Source organism: Pseudochaenichthys georgianus, chromosome 11 (assembly GCF_902827115.2).
Source record: "Pseudochaenichthys georgianus chromosome 11, fPseGeo1.2, whole genome shotgun sequence".
In the NCBI taxonomy this organism is placed as follows: domain Eukaryota; kingdom Metazoa; phylum Chordata; class Actinopteri; order Perciformes; family Channichthyidae; genus Pseudochaenichthys; species Pseudochaenichthys georgianus.
Window position 1 is genome coordinate 6,486,029 of NC_047513.1, and position 19,392 is coordinate 6,505,420.

Consider the following 19,392-nt stretch of genomic DNA (forward strand, 5'->3'; position numbering starts at 1 on the left):
GTCTCTGTGTCAGTTCTGAGTTTGTGTTTGGACTTTCCGTCCGTTGTTTTATTCTCACTCTAAACTTTGACGAGCTGCTTGCTGTGCCAGCTCCGCTCGGTTTATCCTCCTCTGCACGCATCACAGAGTAATAATGACAAATCGCTGCAATGTTTGCTAATGATTAGTAGAGATTGTTTCAGCTCACTTGTAAAAGCCATGTTTAGGAGCTATGTTTATTGTTCCATTTGCACATTTTGCGAGTGTGTTTGAGAGAGGACTAATCGTTATTAATTAGGGTCATTGTTCTAGTGTGTGTGTGTGTGTGTGTGTGTGTGTGTGTGTCTGCCTATGTGTACTTCTTTTGTTTGCGTATATGTGTTGAACTTGTGTGTGTGTGTGTGTGTGTGTGTGTGTGTGTGTGTGTGTGTGTGTGTGTGTGTGTGTGTGTGTGTGTGTGTGGCCCCTGAAGCCATACTCAGCAAGCTGTGACAAAGGTCCATTACCTTGTCTGATCACAACGGCCTGTGATCTATTAGCATCATCTAAAAGCTACATTAGGATGAAGTGGAGACACTCATAAACAGAGCGCTCTGATCAGGCCTTCTAATGGGTTCACTGGTTTTACACGGGCCCGCTCTGCCTTATTCCCCCTGGTTTGTAGGTTAATGCATTTTCAAGTACCCACCAGACAACACTCAGTTGACAATGAGGCGTGTACCTCAGCCATTCATTCTGATCCACTGAGGGTCCACCAGTGAATTCACATGGAAAGTGAATAGCAGCTTTTGTTGTGGTTTCCAGTTATTAATTCTGTATCTGCGGAGGTGCAAACCCAATAAGAGAGTTGCAGAACAATGTCTACCTCTCTGTGAAACTGGACGCCATTTATTAATTATGTTCCACAAATTAGAAGATCAAAGCCTTTTCGGCGTGTGAGCAAAGCTGCAACGTCTAGATATTTGATCTGATCACGGCCTTTTTTGCAGCTCAGCATATATCATATTTATCAGTAATGTGCCAGGATGCCTTTTTGACAATACCATTTGGATTCACCAAAGTCTGAGATATTAAAATCATACATTTATGGGTTTTTACAAAAAAAAACTGTCTCCATGTAAAAGTCAGGGGTTAATAGTGGATGGTTGTATTTTAGCTTTGATTGAGATTTTGGACAAGAATTGCAGGTTTGGTGGCTCATCCCTGAAAGAAAATAGAACATAAAAGTCTGTGCAGTATGTTGGGGAAATATTTTCCAAGGCCCATAACTTTGACCCAGTTGATCAGTTCAAACTGTCCTGACTCAGCACACGCACCTGTAACCTTGGCTGCTGTGGCTCTGAGTGTTTTGTCTCCCTGTTGGCGTCAGCTGATAGAGGGGTTATCATTCTATCTTGTTATGCACAATGTGGATTATTCTCTCTGAACTAGCTAAATACGCGGGTCTGGGGTAGGGCTCTTCAGAATTGATGGTGGCATCTCAACCGTGTGGTCAGATCGTGGCCCGTGGCATGTCTTGTGAATTCTCCGGCCGAAGCTCCACATAAACCGTCAGTGTTTGCCATCAAAGCTCCAGCTCTCCTCGTGTCTCTCTGCCCCTTTCACACCAACGCGTTTTCAGCTCTGGCTCGGAGCTGGAGCCTGAAAAGTACCGGTTTTTCCTTTTCACACCACAGATGCGGCTTTCACACCAGCGCTTTTCCCTTTCTAGCTCCGAGCGGGAGCTTTTCTGATTCAGCTCCGGTTTCCCTTTTCAGCTCCCGCTCTGTTCACACGGCCCACTGGCGCCCCAGAGCTGCCCCTGCTGCATCATGACGTCACCGTTTACATCGCTGATTTGCCACCCAACGGCAGCTCACAACAACAACAACGGGGAACTGCGTCGGGTCGATGATCGTGTTGCTTTTAATCACACGAAGCCAGAATAAATTGAATAACGACTTCTCCAACCTTATGCTTTTCTCCAGAGTGCCGTGGTTCATTGTTTATTAATGTGTTTCTGGGCATGTACCGACCGCTGCAGTGCTGGCTGCTCTTCCACGGGAGTTTATTCTCCCGTTAGCTCCCGGTTAGCTCACACTGCAGCGGCCGCTCTAAAGTATTCACTGTCCGACTCACACAAGCAGCTGATGCATATCCCCAGTTCCCCTTAGCCTAAGTGAATGTGTGTCCGTCTGAATTGACACTGTTTGGTATCACAACGCTGTTATGAAAGTTTCTCTGGTATAAAACGGGTGATGTTGGCATAGCAACCGAAGCTAAACTGACTACTTGCATCCGATAGCTGCAATAATACAAAACAACACGTCTGCCTCTCTCCACAATGATCGATAACAGTGAACGGATGGTCAAAGTAAGGCACAAATAAACAGAATCACACGAAGCCTGGTTAGTGTTGCCTGACTTTATAAAGTGTGTTTATAGGCACTACTGCTTGTAGGCAGGCATGACAGTCGACCCATGGGAGGTGGGTTTAGTTTCCTGCACGCCTCGACGTAAGAGAGACGTAAGCGACGTCACCTCTTAGCTCCGAAGCTCTTGCCTCTAGACCGACAATTTTTTGGAGCTGGAAGTGAACCCGATTCCGGAGCCGGCGCCGCTGCGGTGTGAACAGGAAAAACCGGCGCTTTTCAGGCTCCAGCTCTGAGCCGGAGCTGAAAAAGCGCTGGTGTGAAAGGGGCATTAGCTCCGGAATCCGGTTCACTTCCAGCTCCAAAAGATTGTCGGTCTAGAGGCAAGAGCTTCGGAGCTAAGAGGCGGCATCGCTTACGTCTCTCTTACGTCGAGGCGGGGGCAGGGGCAGAGTCGTCGTTGAAGTAGATGCTGAAGACCACAAAGAAGTCTTGCATTTCTCATGTGATGTTTGTAAAGTTCCAAGTAAAGTCGTCCCGTGTAAAGTCGTCCGATGCCTTCCATTTCGTTTCGTAAGAGGATAACCAAAGCGAACAGCGCTTCAATACAATCGGCCATTGTTGTTGTTGTCGATGTGAAGGATTTCCGCACGGTTTGGATTTTATGAAGCAGGCACGTAAACGGTGACGTCATGACGCAGCAGCGGCAGCTCTGGGCGGTGTGAACAGAGCGGGAGCAGAAGAGGGAAACCGGAGCTGAACCAGAAAAGCTCCCGCTCTGAGCTAGACAGGGAAAAGAGCTGGTGTGAAAGCCGCCTGAGTCCTGTTTCCAAGTGCTTCAGAAGTTTCCCCCACACAGTAGAGCTTTTGTTGCTTTTGTTGTTTGCTTTTGTTGCTTTTGTTGCTTTTGTTGTCCCATGGTGTCTTTTTTGGCAATAAAGTCACTCAAATGTCAGATTAATAATATAAAAGGAATAGATATATTCTTTATTTAAAAGGAACTGTGTCCATTTACAAGTTCCCAAGTTGTGAAAGTTTCAGCCAAAGAGTGAAAGGTTGTGTTTTTGTTGATTTGGAAGCTCAGACAATAATGATAGGGCTGATGGTTCGATCCCTGGCTTCTCCTGTCCACACTGTCTGTGGTTGATTTGAATGAAAGAGACTGCCGTGTAGATGTACAAAATAGACCTGTTGTAAATTGTAATGATAGTTTGAATTTCAAACAGCTTCCTACAAAATGTCAGTGAACCCAAATCAGTGCACATTATTTTCCTCTTCCTATAAAATCATGTAATACATTTTTTGTCAAAATCTAAAGAGTCTTTGATCCGGATTCTGCCATGCAACATTTCCTATCTGAACCTTTATTCACCCTGTTATTCTGTGTCTCTTACTCATTTGGTTTATCTTCAAACTCCAGGTTTGTTCTGAGCCACCACCCTGGCCAGGTTTCCCTTCAAAACAATATTAAAGATAAACATATTCAATACCTGTCTATAATAAAAGATGAACGAAAAATGAATAAATCATATTCACCTGCTTCAAAGGTCTTGTTGTGCCATTTAGGCCTGAATGCAAATGAGACCGACTAATGCTGGAGGTTTCAGGGACATAAAAGAAATGTTATTAAGAGGAAACAACGCTGAAATCAATAGAGGGAGAACTTGAAACACCACGGAATACATTTACAACAGTACCATAATTAGCACTCATATCTGCAGCGTGGAATCCCTTAATTATATTTTGCATGATTTCTGAGATCTTTACAAAGATATAATGGTCGGATGAGTCTTCAGAGGAGATGTGTATAAACGCTGGGGTTTTTGATATGCAGAGAGGAAGCATTGAGGCCTTCAGTGTTATAAGGCTCACAGCAGCGGCCTTATTGTGTGTGGAATTATCATAACCTCCCGCTACCTTTAGGGTCTGGCTTTGTAGCAGTTGCTAAGAGCTTCACTTTACAGCAAATGCAAATGTGTGCAAATTGGATTCTCATAAAAAAAAAAAAAAAAAAATGGTGGCAAAGAGAAACAAAACCCAACGATAAACAAATAAAAGATGGCCATGTGCGATGATGGGAATAACAGCAAAGTGTAAAACGTGAGGAGTGTGTGTATCGCTGCGTGTTCTCCATCAGGCTCAGTGGCTGCCATATTGTGCTGATTGATATACTACAGCGGGCCATATGGACACGGTGTTAATCCAATGAGGGGGACATCTGGGTGGTGATTTATGACTTGGTCGTGATTTGTAAGCTGTGGGTTGCATCCATGACATCATCAGCATTACTCAGAGCCTGTGATGCCAACACTTCTCCTAATTGATGGGGACAGACGACCTGCAGAGAGCGCGGATTACAGCGCACAGAAATACACATTGCTGCATGCAGGAAGTGTGACATTAATATGGGGTCTTATACATTATTAAGGAAAAAAATACAAATAAACAAATATGATTTGAAATAACACCAGTCACATTGACAAAGAGTTCAAACAAGACAGTAAATAATACAATGAATTATTTAATTACAGTTAATTAATCATGACACGGTTTAAGCTGCGTCTGCAGTTATAAGGAAAGGAATACAAAGAAAAGGAAAGGAAAATAAATGAAGATAAAGGAAAAGGAAAAGGAGGGAAATGGACAGGAAAGGTGAAGAACAAGAAAGGGAGGGGAAACCAGGAAAAGGGAAGGAAAGCAAAGAAAAGGGAACGGAGGGGAAGGGAAGAAGTGAAATGATAAAGGAAAGAAAAAGGTCTGTGTTCACCAAGGGGAGAAAGGGAAGGAAAGCATTAATACACACGTTGAAACAAAAGATAGGGAAAAGGAAAGGAGATGAAAGGGAATGAAACGATAGTAGGAATGATCCACTGATAGTGACAGTGCGACCCTGCTGTCAACTTACCAGCAGGTCCCCCCCCCCCTCCTCAGACCTTTAACCCCCTTTGCATGTATTTACCTGGTCACCTGAAAGGATGGATGGGGCCTCAGCCGTACAGCTGTCCAATTGAAGGATTGAGAGGCTTTCAATCAGAATACAATTGATATGAATGTAGTTGTTAACATACTGTAGGGTCAAATAGAGATGTCTGTAACAAATGGCAAGAACTGCTTCAAAGTGACATTCAATTTAAACGATTCTTTTTGCCTCCTTGGTGCACTTTTTAAAGTTACAATCTGATGGATGGAATGTGGGGTTCCCACTTTGTGCGAGTTGTGTTGAAGTCAAGGAGCGGATCAAGTGATCAGTGTTGTGTGCAGGTGTATGTGTACAGCAGCGTGCAATCCTAATTGACCGAGCAGAACAAGATGAAGAAAACAACATGATTATTTTATAAGAAATACAAAATTATACACATAATAATAATAATAATAATAATAATAATAATAATAATAATGATAATGCATTTTATTTATATAGCGCTTTTCACAACTCAAAGACGCTTCACATATCAATTTCTTTTTTGTAGATTTCACTTTAAAGGTTGCAATATAATAAGTACTGTAAGTGACACTGAAATACATTTCATTTCATACTACTACATACTGTAACTGCATTTTGTGATTTTTCTTGAAACATGAGTTTTTATGATCTATCATTCCTATCAAATATAATTGTATTCATCAAATGCTGAGCTCGGTGAGGAACGTGAGCCTTACACTAAACCGTTCATCTGAGCATCACATATCCTCAAACTGCTGCAATGACAGGGAAAGTGCACAAAGAACTATATCTTCCTCGTTGCGCACCTTGTAGTTTGAGTCTGAATATTGTAATTGCATGACAATAAAAAAAAACACATTTTAAACTAGACAGTTATTGTCAGTCTGATAAACAAAGAGCTAATTAAAAAATGTTATCGTATGTTTGTGTCCTTTTCCAATCCTCCTTAGTCTACCTCTGTCTTTACAACCCGTTCTTGAAATGATTTAGTTTTCTCCCTTTATTTATTAACACGCTAAATTCCACTTTACATTTTAAAGGAGCAACTCAAAACACAAACAAGAACATCATTTGACTTTCACCTGGTAATTGTGAAGCACATTTGTACTGCCAGCTAACGTCCTGCTAAGTGCTAACACAGCTGCTATCTGTTTCCAAGGAGCCTCTCACATCACATGATACGCACATCGTGTGCTGCACCTGGGAGAAGAGCCTGCAGTAAACTGAGATGTCGTAATGCAATTACCACATACCGGCAGATATGTACATTTACTCAAGTATTGTACTTAAATACAATTCTGAGGTACTTAGAGTATTTCCATGATATGCTACTTTGTACTTCAACCACTACATTTACTTTGGATTAATGATAACAATATGACACTTAAATAAGACTTTAGTTACACCTGGAGTGAACTCACTTGTCAGCACTTGATAAATACATCAATGATTATATTAAAACATGCAATAAATAGGATTGTGAAATGTGCCAATAAGGATCAAAAGTACTTTTAATTTTGAAGTATATTTTGATGCCGATATTGTGTTTGTAATTTTTTTATTTTACTGTACTAATTTCTTACATATATATTTTGTGTAAATACTGTCTTATTTTTAATAGTTTTTATAATAGTAATATTTGTTGCTCTTTTTATTTAAAAAAACCCAACCTATTCTTCTTCCTGTGTCTTTGTGCACCATTTACACCAAAGCATATTCCTCGTCTGGGTGAATACTATTCTGATTCTGATTATACTTTTACTTCAGTAACATTTTGAATACAGGACTTGTACCTGGCACAGAGTATTACTACACTTTGGTATTTACTTGTATTGAAGTACAACATCTGAGTACTTCTTCCACCTCTGCCTACCAGCATGCGACTTGAAGACATCCCTCCCCGGCAGAGGCAGCAGGAGAGTGGTCAGCTCTCTCCACGTACCAGAAACAAACATCTTAACTGCAGCCTTTAAGGGATTGTGCTTTGTGGAGAAGTGTTTCTGTCCGAGACAGAGACAAATTGTGTTTTAAATGAAAGGATATGTCACTCGAGAGGCAACAATAGGCGCCTCTGCATGGGGCTGACAGATTTCAGCCAAACATTTGAAAGAAAAAACAACAACTAATCTCTCCGTTGATCCTTTTCAGGCATGAGCAACAGATCAGACACGTGACGCAGCATCAGCAGCTTCTCCCACTGACGGCTCAGAGTCTCCCTGCAGGGAAATCCTCTTTGTCCCAGCCCAGCGCGTCTTTCAACAGGATGTACCAACAGAAGGTGAGGTCAACTATGAGCAAACTCTGCACAAAGGGATCTGGAGCTGGATTTGATGTTCCACAAAGCACTGGTCATATTCTTTGAAGATTGTAGCCTCCTACCCCCGTCAGGTTCTGAGAGAGTTAATTAAACATTGGACAGCTTGGGGTCAAGCCTCGGCTCAAAGTGAAAAAGAAAAATACTTTTTTTTATCATGTCATTGTGGCAGGATGCTGCATTAAATATTTGTTGAAGCGAATTATTAACTTCTGGTGAAGTGCTGAAAACAAGTTTTTCCATTTTCATGCAAACACCTAAAAGCAAATTGGTTTTGTGTGTTAGTTATTTTCTGAAATGTTACTGTTACCACTTCAGCTGCCTGTCGACTGAATTCATCTCTTATTTTTTTATTTAATCATTTAGTATCTCAACCATTCTGGTTTTTACCTTTTACCAATTATACACAACACACTCCCAATACTTTCATCTTTTAATCTTGTAACGTACGATATGCTGTTTCCTGCCACTAGGGGTCTCTCAATCAAAACAGTAACAACCAAAGGGAGTTTGGTGGCCATGTTTGCATCATGGCAGTTTGTAATTAAAGACAGCTTCTTCAAGTTGTAATACACATAGGTCTACTCCTCCTAAATACCAATAGACCGCTAAAAACACTCAGTCATTTACTTTTTCTGTTTTGCTGGCGGACACGGGGCGTATCGCAGGTAAGACACTTAAACTTGCAGTAACCTTTATCATAACTTTCACTTCAACTCAAACTCCAAGCTCAATGTCACTTCGGCTTCAGCTCCTTTCAGTATATGAAACAACCTAAACTTAAATTAGTTTCTGCTCTTTTATCTCATTCAGTAATCTTATTTTACCTCCCACTTTAACTTCATCTTTTACTCTTATTTCAAATGCACGTTTTAAGCAATTGTTTTCATTGTCCAGCTAAGTCTGTTTTCTAATATGCAAATTACTTCAACCCCTTATACCATAACTGACATTTGAACAGCTTTCACCACTTTGTTTAACGGAAATCTTGACCGCATTAATCCCTTCCTCTTTAGCTGACATTTTGAACCCTTTTGAATTATTAGGCTTTTTGCTTTAAGCAACATTAAACAAAAACTTCTTCCGCTCTTCTAACGCTCACACCTGTTCACACACTACAGTACACCTCAGCGGCTTTCAGCTCTATCACTTCAGCTTACACTTGAACTGACTCGTGTTTTTTTGTTTACACAATTCAACAGGCTCAATGTACCACTTCTGTTGCATTTTAAACCATGTGCTGCACTTTTACTTCAGCTTTCATTTGAGCTAGCTTTTATTCACACCCTTACATGTACCCCTTCTTTCAGTACTCCCATTGTAACCACTATTTTAACTTCTTTCCGTATTTTTCCACTTTTAAAACAACTTTCACTTGCTTTCTCAAATACTATGTCAAGCTGCAAATGTTTTGCCACATTTCAAAAACGTGTATACAAATCTAAATCTGAGTAATATGGCTAAATGTCTTGAGTGTTTCTAGCCCAAGTTCTTTCCCCCCCCCTGAGTGTGTTGGCAGGGCAGTGGCAGGATCTGAGCTGTTGGCTGCCCTTCCATGTCTTCTGTTGTTGTTTTCTGGCGGCCTCAATGGGATGGGTAGTTTGTGAAATGACAGGACATGCCAACAAATTGCATCACTTCTGGCTCAGCGGCCAAGGACAATGCCATGCCATATGCCAATCGGGGGGGTCATGGGTAGAGGGATGAATGGGTCTCATTTCCATGTGCTCCCTTCGAAGCCTGACCCCCCCCCTTATCCCACCCCAAAAAATGCCCGACTCCAAGCTCTCTGTTACAGCCACCTACACACACACGCGCACACACACACACACACACGCACGCACGCACGCACGCACACGCACACACCCGCGAAGCCCTGTCGGGAGGCTGATCTTGGCCGGTGGTGTGACACAGACATACGAGCTGACACATCAGCCATTAGCCAAAACAAAACATCCAGAGATGGATTTCCACACGAGGCGGGCCGGAGCAGCCTCATTGTCTCGTCTCTCTGTGGCTGCAGCACAGAGTCATCACAGTCACATACTGTACACACTGTCACCCTCTCAGAGCATCTGCTGTGTATGAATCAGCAAGAGACAAATAAGGCTGTCTTTATGTTCTTCTCAAAACTTTGTGTCTCCCTTCGTTCTTGCATTCTATCTACTTTGTGTTGATATTGAGTTGATTTTCACATTTTTAACCAACTTAGCATCTCTCCAAGTTGTATTGACTTACTACTACTACTACTACTACTACTACTACTACTACTACTACTACTACTACTACTACTACTACTACTTACTTATACTTTCTAATTTGTATCTGTTTTTTTATCTACCTTACATTCATTTACATGTATGTTCTCTTTCTGTATCTTCTGTGGGGTTTTTTCTGCCAATGTTTTCTTTTTTTCCTGTTTTTTTCTGTATACTTTCTACTTTTTATGATTGTATCTACTTTTACTCTTCATTCATATTGTTTCTACGTTCTCCGTATTATTTTTGCCTTTACTTTACACTTCTCTGTCTCCTTAGTTTCTACTTTGTCTATATCATGTCCACTGCTTTCATTGTAACATACTACTTTTATTATATAATGCTTGTAGATGTTTATGATGAAAACTATTTAAAAACTCTGAAAGTTATTTGCAACATCACATGTGTCACTGTACTTTAATCCTGTATTCTGTAATGTAATGTTTGTTAGTTTAATATAAATTTCTTAAAGACATCACAATTACTACTACAAAGTGATTGCAGTGAAAATATTGAACTGAAGACTTTTAGAGGTATTTTTAAATGCACCTTTTATTGAAGTTTTAGATATTATTGCTGATTTAATCTATATTACTAGTATTAAGCTTCACAATGATCTTACACTTGTTCTGCAGTAGGACACAGTCACATTTTGGAAAGTTCCCTGTAACTGTGTCCCCGTTCCCATATCTCTGGGATCACAGGTTTAAACAGTGTACGGTAATTTGACCGGCGAGAGACGAGCCAGTGATTTAGGAGCATTTTTTTCGTTGACACAATACAAATGAGGATGGTGCTAGAAGGTCAAGCAGCCTGTGCCATCGCCATAATCGTGCTAATTGGGACAATATGTGTGTGATAAATCACCACAGCCTGACATGGGATCCTCTAATCGCCTTTATTTTGTTTCTAAATGTATCATTACTTTCACCGCTTTCGCTTCAAAGTGAGCTCTTCCATTGTTTGAAGAGATGAAGTTTTGCTGCTGACCATATGTTTTTAAGGAGCATATGTTGTGCTAATGCTACAGAGGGAGGGAGGGAGGGAACTGTGAAAGGGTTTTAACCTTCTACGTGGGGGAAGTTGTGCGGTTAATACTCCAGCCACCTCTCCACTGGGCCGGTGCCAACTCTTCCTCCAGCCTGGGCTCCGTGAGGAGGGGTGGGGGGTGGCGAGACCCCACAGATGCTTTCTCTCGGTCCCCTCTACCTCGCAGCCAGATGCCAAGAGGATAAACTCTGGTGGCTTCAGGACCACAACATCAAGGTTGTGTCCAAACCTGGAGCCTGTGATATTAGTCATGGGCCGAGCGTGATGTATGATGCCAGTTTTTGTTTTGGCTCAGCTACATCTAAAATCACAAGACAATACAACATAAAATAAAAGAATAGAAAAATAATATAATTTAGTATGATGTAAATAAAAAGAGAAAAATGCAGAGAGTGATGAAAAAATGTCTTACTAAACTTTAAGCTAACATTAACATTGACATTATGTGTTACAGTTAATATTAATAATAACACATATTATTATTATTATATATTATTATTACATTATTTATAAAGTGCTTTAAACGGAGCTCAAAGACACTTTATTCTGCTAAATTAATAAAAGATAAATATAACAACACACTTAAAATATACTAAACCATATTTATTACAGGTGAATAGCTACTTAGTTACTTAACAAAACCCCTGAAATAGTATGATTCATTATTAAAGCCTACTAGGAAGCATCATCCAAAACCAACAAAACACAAAAAGCATTTGTATTATCATTCAATGTACATTTTGTACCCACTAAACTTATTTTAACTAACATAGCTTATGTTAGCATGCTAGTTTGTCAAACGTGGATAGCAGCTAAAGTTGTGAATTCCAGTTCAGTTTAAAGCTGATTGGGATAAATACTAAATCAATCAATAGCCTATATATATTAATAAATGAACACTTGCAACACTTTTCTAAAGGTTGTAATATGTTATTTGAACAGAAAATGTAGTGGCACAAAAATGCAAGAATTATGCTATGTAGTTTATGCTCTGTCATAAGCTAACTAACAAGTTAGAAAGATCCAAAATCTATTAGAAAAAAACATAACTGCAAACAATACTGTTGCTGAAGTGATGTGTTCTAATATAGATAGATATAGCATGGCTGACTGCACCAAATGTTAGATAATAGTTTAGGGCTAATGTCAGCAGCAGGTTAAGCTTTAGCCACATTTAAGCTAATTAAGCTAGCTAGAAAATGTGGCCATAACTTTGAATAGTGAACTGCTGATTTCAAACAGTGGACTTCAGTAAAACACCTGGAAATGTATGCTAAACTAAAATGTTATTTAGGCTACTGGACAAAAAAGACTTGGGTGATAAGTGTGGTTAAAGTTTTACGGCGGATGTTTGACCAGATGAAGATCAGCCTTGGATTGACGTGTCTATTGGGTGATTTTGTGGTATGGATTCTCCTCTCTCTTTGCTGTTTTCCAAAAGCATCTTGCACCTGCATGCAATGTGCATACTCATGCTCCTCCTACACATACCAATTGGAAAAACAGAGCCCGGTTGAGAGTAATTGAAGGCTTCCAGCTTTGCTAATTAGCTCTTTACAGAAAAGTTGTCGCTGTGAGAAAAAAATGCAGATTAACAGTCAACATAAAATGCTACTGCAAAATACCATCTCACTACGCTAAAGTTGTCTGGTTACACTTTTGTCAGTATTTTTACAATAACTGATCTTTCCTTTGGCGCAGCGTCAGTCTCGGTGTAAAATTGACAGAAAATAAATCATCAGAAAAGCTGTCTCGCGTAAATGTGGGAACATGTATAATTCATACTTACACATGCAGATTTATTCTATCAATCTTACATAATCTTTTTCTCTCTTGTTTTTGTACAGATAACTGTGGGGAGGAGGGAGAGGGGGGAGACCTGTGGATGATTAGCTTCTTTTTGTCCTCTGTTTTTTCTCTGCTTTATTTTCCCTGAGAAGATTAAATATTTCTGCTTGAGAAAATCTTTTTAAACGGCCACTGACTGCTGTCCTGGCCCCCTCTGTCACTGCCTGAGCACACAGGGTGCCCCTCCAAAAAACCCACAGTTCTCCCCCATTTTGTCATTCCAAAATGTGGGGAAAAAATGTAATCTTCTAACAAAGAATAGAAAAGGGTGGCTATAGAGGAATTTTTTTCTGCAAGTGGCCTCTTTATTGGGTGGGGGATGGGCCGCGGAGGGCTCCTTCACAGTATCTACACACAACAGGGCTCCAATCTGTCAAATAATTAGCCAGTGTGGGAGGACAAAGGTTTTTATTTGCCCGAATTTCATACATCACTGCTTGAATACATCATCACTGTATTGTGACGGGTCATGGGAACTTCAGCTTAGAGACGGAGAGACGGAGACACAGACACAGACAGGTCTGGAAAACCCAAGAGGAATTTATAAAGGTTTATGAAGATAGACATACAACAAGAGTTTTAATGTTGTCTGAAATAGTCATATTTTGGAATCTTTGTGAATTGACTTAGAAAAGTGCTGTCGATTGATTGACTAATGCAAACTTTTATTTATGCAAGGCAACCTCACTGAAATCCAACTTTTTATAAAGAGTTGTTTGTATAGTTTTGCATATCCAACCTTTCAAAAGGCCAAGATGATGACTTTAAATCGCTTCTTTTGTTTGACCGTCCGGCAAAAACACCAAAATACTCAGTTTACACGGATATGATACAGAGGAAATAAAACAATCCTCACATTCAAGAGCTGGAACCAGAAAATAATGAACTATTTTTGAATACTGAAGTATTGTGAAGTTATCAAAATAGTTGCCTATCATTTAGAGAAATAAATCGATGAGTGAGTTTTCAGTTCAGCTGTAACAAAAAATGTTTGCATGTCGATTTTTAATATTCAAAATGAAAACTGTTTTAAATAAGCAATAACAACTATATATATATAAGACAACACATGACATTTGTTGGCGTATTTGTTTGTTAATAATTACAAAAATTACTCAAATGTCAAATAATTATCTGTCAATCAACTAATCGATGTATTGACTAATAATCATAACTAAATAAATGTAAATGTCACATTTAGCTCATCTTTCTGTGATTGAAACAAGTGTCCCGTACAGCAACCTGGGGGAAACGCTTCTACACTGACACAAAATGAGAAGAAGCTCTTCAGAAATAAAGGATGAATTCATTTAACTGTATCCAATGTTGCTTTGATTCAAAAGAGCAGCATGTTTCACATTACAGTATACAGTAGGGCCAAGTCTTAGAGCTTCCTGAGGATCATTTGGCAATTAAGCTGATTTCAACTTTAAGACAGTCAAAATTATTTATACATTCTTCCAAGCCAAACCTCTGACCACATGTTTGTCCTATACAGTATGCTATAATAATTCCATTCAATCTCACTGAGCAGTGATCAGGCCTCAAAAAGGAGGCGTTCAAGTGAAGTATTTTTGATTTGATCAAAGGTTCATTTGAGGTGTCTGTCAATATAAACTCTGTCCATTGGATATTTAGTTGGAAGATTAACCTGTAATTGGCCCTTGCTGAAACTCTTCTTCTGTGGTGGTCAGAAGTGATCAGGAGCTTCATATAGTCTGCTTGTATAAAGGCGCTGCTCTTTTCACCTCTGAGTGTGTGTGTGAAGGGAACAGAGTGTGTACAGCCATTGTTATGTGTGATTGCCCCGCTCCATACGTTCCTCTGCAGGATTACATTGATCCACTGGGTGAAGAGAAGTCCTGGTGACGTACTGTACCCAGCAGCAGGGACGGGGGACGGGGGACGGGGGACAGGGGGGGTCCTGAAGTGCTTTTTGTCCTTTTCTTTACCAGGAACTGAAATTAATTAGCGATATTAGGCAACTGGGAACCATTCTGTGTGGTGATTTATTTATTTTTAAAGTTAAGGCCTTAAAAAAAATAACAATGAATCATTGAAAAGAACAGGCCTTAGTTTTTCCATAAATTGCCAGAAAATAAGAAAGATATCCTAAAAATCTAGCAATTTCTCCGCCGGTACATAACCATGCTATGATACCAGCTGGATCAGATCTTGGCTCAGTTTGTTTTTAGGTTAACATTTAAATTAGTTTGACGTTAAAACGTTAATGGCTGTGTGTACAGTATGTTATGCAGATAATGTTGGATATACAGTAAGTCCCCTACACTTTTACAGTATGTCTTTTTCATTAGGTTTCATTACATATTCAATTGCAAAGTGCAATTTGAGGCCTTTTTGATACATTTGCATCTTTGAAAAGTTGATTTGGGCTGATAACTTTTGAACTTTTGACGTAATAATATCAGTCAAATTAAAAAGAAATCCAGATTGTCACAATATTTCTCCACTTAAAATCATTTTAAAAATGTGTAATGCGGTCAAGTATTCCTGTTTTGGTTTTATTGCATGTTGTATTTTGAATGTGTGGCCTGCTGGGCCTTTTTATGGCCCTGTTACTATTTGTGTTTGTCTATGTTTTCCTTTACTCTTGGAGTGTTAATATGTGGGGGATGCAGTGACATCAGTAAATGTCAGTATATATCAAAAGCACATGAACAATTCCTAATTGCGTTTATCATGCAGGAAGAACACATTTCTGACCTCTATTATTACATTTGTTTAAACACAAATGATATATATTTATATCATTAACAATATAATTGCTGCTATTTCCATAATGTGCACAGCTGTTACTCCGGCTTCATTTTCTTCTTTGATTTACTATACTTCTTTTTTTTCCTGAATAAAGTAACGAATAAAATCAAGACTAACAAAGAGGACGCCATAAAATCAGAAAGCTAAACACACTCCTAATTGTCATGTGTGACTGAGTGACATTCTCAAATCTGGTCTCGGACTCGCTGTTTTACTTTCTCCCTCGTCTTTCTTCCTCCCTCTCCCCTCAGACTGATTTATACACACAACATGTTGCACAATGGGAGCCTTGTTTGCTAAATGGGATAGCCTTAATGGAGACTTATATTTCCAGGATTATATCTGTATTCAGTTGCAAATGATTTGGAGGGGGGAGGAGGGGGGTCCGTTTCAATACTCTTCCTCTGTCTATGAATAATAGTATCATTTGAATTAAGTGGACACCTGGTGCAGTGGGTACGGCTCTGAGGCGCGCTGTTGACCCGCTCCCACTGCCAACTTCCCTTTTTCCCAGCCTGTCCTTATCCGCGCGTCCAAGCCTCCGATTTCATTCTCCCCCGCACGAAATGCCACACACTTGTAACTTTAGTCTCCCTTCGGCAAAAACTTGCTCTCTCCTGAAAGGCTTTTTAAAAAAAACTTTAAGAGAGGAGGAAGAGAAGGGAAATTCGTATCAATCTCCTCTTAGATTTTGGGCATTTGAAAGCACGGTGTAATGTTTCAGGGAAAACTTCCAATTAAATACTGTAAAAAAAGATAAAATAACAGTATCCCGGTCGCTGGTATTAAAGCCCCCTTTTGTTGATTTATTGTACATTAGCCACTGAGCCATGCAAAGGGAAAAGGGGACATTTCAGAAGGGGATTCTATTTGTATGCATCCTGCGTTCTGCTCCACACACAATCAGGCCTGTATTGCGTTTTGCAAATTTATACCAGGATGTAGGTTTAGAGTGTCCCCACACCCCCCTCCCCTGAAAGAAAAAAAGAAAGTTTTTCAAGTAAGTGTCTGCTTTCATGAACACAAGTGATTGAGGCTCACAAACAAAGCTTTGTTTCTAAACTCACAGATGTACAGCCCCGCCGTAGCCCCTGAGAAGCATTCATAGATTTCTATTAGGAGCACAACATCGGATTGTTGAGGAAATACTTTAAGAGTGGACATCCAATAATAACCCCGAAAAGCTTTCCCAGGGTTGTATTTTTCACCCAAGAGGACGAAAGGAAAGAAGGCTTTTCTGCCCTGATATCAGATCAAAAGAAAGCCTTTTTTGTGTGTCCTTCTTTTCACTCTTTCCTCATGCCTTCGCTTTTGTAAAACGCCCTGAGAAACTAATGAGACTCCTCCACAAAAATAATATTTAGCACTTTCAGCTTTGACTGAAGATAATGTGTGTATTTCAGATTGAACTTCCTGCTGTAGGAACATTCTGAGGGCGTATGCTCGCAGCATTTCCATGTTCTTATCATTCAAAGGAAATGACCGTTTTCACGCCACGACATTCATTTTCTAGAATTGACATTAAAACATATTGAAGATCCTATATTCCAAACCTGCTTGGTGATCTCTTACAGAAACTCAGAGTGCGCCCCCTTCATGCTCCAGATATTTAGCAGCAGTTTCACATTTATCACACACTTCATACAATAACTGTTGGAGGCCGAGAAAGCGGAGTTGAGAAGGTGACTTTAAATGTATTCCATTAAAATGATAAGTTACAAAGAAATTGTCGGTAACCTCAGTATTGAAATATAAAAGTGATGTAACCTGATTATTTGCCATTCTTTTGTATTCCCTTGAAATCATGCTAATACATAAAAGAGAAAAGGAATATCAAAAGATGTGTTTTACTTAAGTCTTATATCTAAGACAACAGAACAGTGTGACCTTAATAAAGAAGAAACCAAGGCATTTAGATCAAGAATGATTGTATTGATAACAACCACATACTACAGTTTAGAGCTGAGAGAAAATGCTCCGTTTTCGTTTAACACACACAGTTAAGCTCACACACACTATTTAATGAACATATAGCACCTACTGAATTAACAGAACACATGAAGCAAAGAAAGTGAAAACCATAAAGCAGATTCAGGCAGTCGGCGTACAGAGAAGAGAGAACAGCTGATGACAACAACCACGATGCTCTTCTTAGGTTTTCACTGACATGAAATCATGCGAGTTATCCTCAGTATTTACAAATGTAACAGTAATCTGATTATGTTATTTTTTTATGTAACTTTAAGGGAATACCGTTTTTCTTTGTATCCTGATTACGTTATCCCGTTACATGAAATCTGTTACTCCCCAGGTCTGATGATTGAGTTTGAATGAAAAGCAAAAACGTATTTGTTTCACAGAACATTTCATCACTTGTTAGACATGCTGACTGCAGTGGGGTTTGAACCTGTGCTCCCCTGATCCCAACGCACTAGACCACTGCGCCACACGCCTCACTTTCTTTATTCTTCTTTCGTTATGTAATAATCCCCGAAATATCTCCTCCTCCTTAAAAGTAAAATGCTGTGCATGGACATATCTCTCTTAACAATATGGGTTTTTTCAGTGGAAAGTACTTTAAGAAAATGTTACTGATAATATTCATGTGCTGCATGAGTTGTATGTATCTTCTTTGGAAAGTCTTTCCAGAAATGTATTGGTACTTTCACTTAAGTAAAGAATCTGATAACTTCCTATACCACTGGAAATGTAACTCTGAAAAAAACATATATCATTGTGAACATGAAATGATGCACTCAATGTGCCCTTAAAAATACAAATACATATTCCCTTACATACATTTGTCTGGAATCCGTGGATATATAGTGTATTATAAGTACAGTCCATTCACACACACACACACACACACACACACACACACACACACACACACACACACACACACACACACACACACACACACACACACACACACACACACACACACACACCATGTATACATCACTTCAGGGACATTACATTGACTTACATGCATTTCCTGGAGACTTATCCTAACCTTAACCATAACCGACACATGCCTAACCCTTACCCTTACCCTTAACCTTACCCTTACCAAGTCTTCACCCTAAAATGAAGGATTCCCCTCATGGGGACCCTAACCTCCATTTTGTCCCCATAAGGGAGGCGAGTCCCCACACGTGACTGTGTAAACAGATGTAGGTCCCCACAAGGTTCATGTAAATCAATGGCTTACTGACTCACAGCTATATCTGAACGTTAAGAAGACAGTCTGTATGTTTTTTAGCAAGACCAACGCTCTATCACACTGTGAACCCAAGGTCTATGTGTCTGGGGAGGTCATTCAAACAGTTACACATTTCAAATATCTAGGCATTATCCTTGACACTACTTTATCCTTCAAAAAACAAGTGAGAAAGGTAATGCAAATAACTAAATACAATCTAGCAAATTTTAGATATATAAGGAACTGTTTGACAACACCTGTTGCAAAACTCTATATGACTGCCATGATCCTTCCCCACCTAACATACTGTATGACCAGCTGGACCCAGGCGAATAGCACCACATTAAGGCCTATCCTGTCACTTTACAAGCAAGCTCTCAAAGTTTTTGACAAAAAACCAAAGCTATACCACCATTGCAAAATCCTGGACAAACATAACCTGCTCAGCTGGGAAAATATATTAAAACACACTGATGCATGTCTCATTTTTAAAATGCTAAACGGCAAGGCACCCCCCCACTCCGCACTTTTATACAACAGAAAAATTCAAACAGCAGAACCACAAGGTCTGCCCTAAGAGGGGACTGTGTAGTCCCTCTTAGGTCCAGTTCCTTTGGCAAACACTGTTTCTCTGTGAGGGCACCAACACTCTGGAACACGATACC